Source organism: Sinocyclocheilus anshuiensis, unplaced genomic scaffold (assembly GCF_001515605.1).
Source record: "Sinocyclocheilus anshuiensis isolate Anshui unplaced genomic scaffold, SAMN03320099.WGS_v1.1 scaffold543, whole genome shotgun sequence".
Lineage (NCBI taxonomy): Eukaryota > Metazoa > Chordata > Actinopteri > Cypriniformes > Cyprinidae > Sinocyclocheilus > Sinocyclocheilus anshuiensis.
The window spans coordinates 83,058-86,163 of NW_015552590.1; the positions used below are offsets into that span (position 1 = coordinate 83,058).

The 3,106-nt window shown below is 36.0% G+C and overlaps 1 pseudogene; it reads left to right on the top strand.

Moving 5' to 3' along the window:
• The first annotated feature begins 2,669 nt into the window (after positions 1–2,669).
• The window catches only part of LOC107665495 (uncharacterized), a 5,974-nt pseudogene continuing 5,537 nt past the window's right edge, over positions 2,670–3,106 (top strand).

Sequence of the window (3,106 nt, forward strand, 5' to 3'; positions counted from 1 at the left end):
ACTGTACTGTACGACTCCTGTACGCCACCGCAATCGCCTTTGCCTTGATTGCAGTCTTCATCCATCAAAACTTTACTAGCGAGACATGTTTGCATGTGTTGTGTTGACAATCCGTTCAGTCTGTACTTCGCACAGCGCGCGACGTGTTTAAAAGCAAAACACACTGGAATGAATAATTCATTAAAAACGCAACGAGAGTCTCTGTTATCTCTGCAATCTCTGATGTAATCAGCCTGGTTTACTTTATATTAGCACTGTTTTGGACGGATTGTTTGAATGCATTCACTTACTGGATCATTGGACTGAAAACTTTCCCGGAGTTTAGAGTCTCAACAGGTAAATGATTTCATTCTTAAATTTAAATACAAATTTAACTTTAAAATTGTATCTGCTTTTCAAACAACCATGTTCTCTTCTCTTCTTTTTTGATCACATGTAAGCGTGAGCAGCTCTGGCTGAGGATACTCCTCTTCTCCACTAAGTAAGTAACAGAGACATTGAGTTTATAATCCATATTGTTAGAATTGTTTTAAATAATTATTTATTTATTACAAACAGAGGGTACACTCTAAAAAAGATGGCTCATTAGGCCTACTGATTTTCTGGAGTTCAGCTATCCAACTACACAGACTGTCAACACACTCTCAGCAGGTAAATTATTTATTTCTTAAAATGTCTATAATTTTTAACTTTCGAATTGTAACATGGTTTCTTACAAATCATGTATTTTTCTCTTAAGAGAACATGTAAGTGTGACCAGCCCTGTTCAATTAAGGATACTTCTATCCACTTCACCACTAAGTAACAAAAATATTTAATTTATGGTCCTTTTTTTGTTTTGTTTTTACAAAAACAAATGGAAGGAGACGGATTGTAACTCTGAACTCAATTGTGTATTTCAGATGCTGTCACATCCTACAACCTCATCATCTGCAGAGAGAAACGGCCACTCAATCACACCAAAATACACATAATGATGGACTTACAGGCATCATAGAGGATTATGAAAATACAGTATTTCACTGAAACTTGGTCTTCATTTCACTAAAGTTTCTATTTTGTTTTACTTCTTTAAATATTTATTTATGTTCAATGTCAATTGTCATTAGACTGAAAACATTCCCGGAGTTTAGTGGTTTAAAATGATCTGATCGCAAGCAGAGTAGCACTAGAATAGAAATTGTGCTTCAGTAATTTTGGGTTAATTGCGTTAAATTATTTTAACGTGTTAAGGATTGTAAAATTAATTGCATGTGTTAACGCGTTAACGTCTCTTCTCTTCTTTTTTGATCACATGTAAGCGTGAGCAGCTCTGGCTGAGGATACTCCTCTTCTCCACTAAGTAAGTAACAGAGACATTGAGTTTATAATCCATATTGTTAGAATTGTTTTAAATAATTATTTATTTATTACAAACAGAGGGTACACTCTAAAAAAGATGGCTCATTAGGCCTACTGATTTTCTGGAGTTCAGCTATCCAACTACACAGACTGTCAACACACTCTCAGCAGGTAAATTATTTATTTCTTAAAATGTCTATAATTTTTAACTTTCGAATTGTAACATGGTTTCTTACAAATCATGTATTTTTCTCTTAAGAGAACATGTAAGTGTGACCAGCCCTGTTCAATTAAGGATACTTCTATCCACTTCACCACTAAGTAACAAAAATATTTAATTTATGGTCCTTTTTTTGTTTTGTTTTTACAAAAACAAATGGAAGGAGACGGATTGTAACTCTGAACTCAATTGTGTATTTCAGATGCTGTCACATCCTACAACCTCATCATCTGCAGAGAGAAACGGCCACTCAATCACACCAAAATACACATAATGATGGACTTACAGGCATCATAGAGGATTATGAAAATACAGTATTTCACTGAAACTTGGTCTTCATTTCACTAAAGTTTCTATTTTGTTTTACTTCTTTAAATATTTATTTATGTTCAATGTCAATTGTCATTTATTAATGTATTCTGCTAATAACTGTTGTCACTGACAATTTTGCAACAAATTCACGTCATTAAAAAATAAAAGTACCTAATTGACACGTTGCTGTTGTTTTTATGTAAAACCCTAATAGACACTACAGGATATTGTAATACCAGGCAGATAGAGGAGTAAAAAACAATATTAATAAATAATGTATACAAATTATATTAATAATGATATAAATATCATCATCAATGATATAAATATGCAGTCGAGCAGCAGAAGAGGGCAGCAGTTTGTAAGTGTTTTGTCTTGTTTTCTCAGTAGATTTCAGAACGGTTGTCGTTGCTAGGAAACATTGTTTCACTTACTGTGTTTTACCGTGGTAAATACGTGCTCAAGTCGCGTTTGTTCTCGTGCGTATCGCGGGACTTTCCAGTTTCGGTTTGCTAAATAGTAAGGCGTGGCCAAAGCCAGTAAAAGTACTTATTTACCTGTTTGGAAGCACTTGTTAGAAGAAGCAGTCGAGCAGCAGAAGAGGACAGCAGTTTGTAAGTGTTTTGTCTTGTTTTCTCATTAGATTTCAGCGCGGTTGTCGTTGCTAGGAAACCTTGTTTAACTTACTGTGTTTTACCGTGGTAAATACGTGCTCAAGTCGCGTCCCAGGTAGCCAAAATGATCTGACCCAATAACGGCCCAAATCCGGCAAGCCGGAAGAAATTACTCGGCCCGGATGCGGTTGCCGGACTCTTGTGAATCACGGGAGCGAAGGACGTGCCAGAATCGGCCCGAGTACGCTGGCCCGAGTCCGGTTGCCGAAACTAAGCCGACACTGCTGGCATCGGGCCACAATCACGCCAGCATAGATTATACAATTAGCCGGTACTGGCCCGAGTCTGGATTCCAAATGGAAATGTATATGAAATACAGACCTATATTTATTTAATTAATAATAACAACAAAATTTACCAAAGCAATATTAGCTTGTTTGCTAAATTAAGTAGAATACTTGGATTAGTATAACTGTTAATGTAATTAATTTGTTCACTAAAAACTACAAAAAAATTACTTCCTCCAGTTTTTATAACCCTGTTGTTTCCACAAGTATCTCACACACACACACACACACACACACACACACACACACACACACACACACACACACACGCT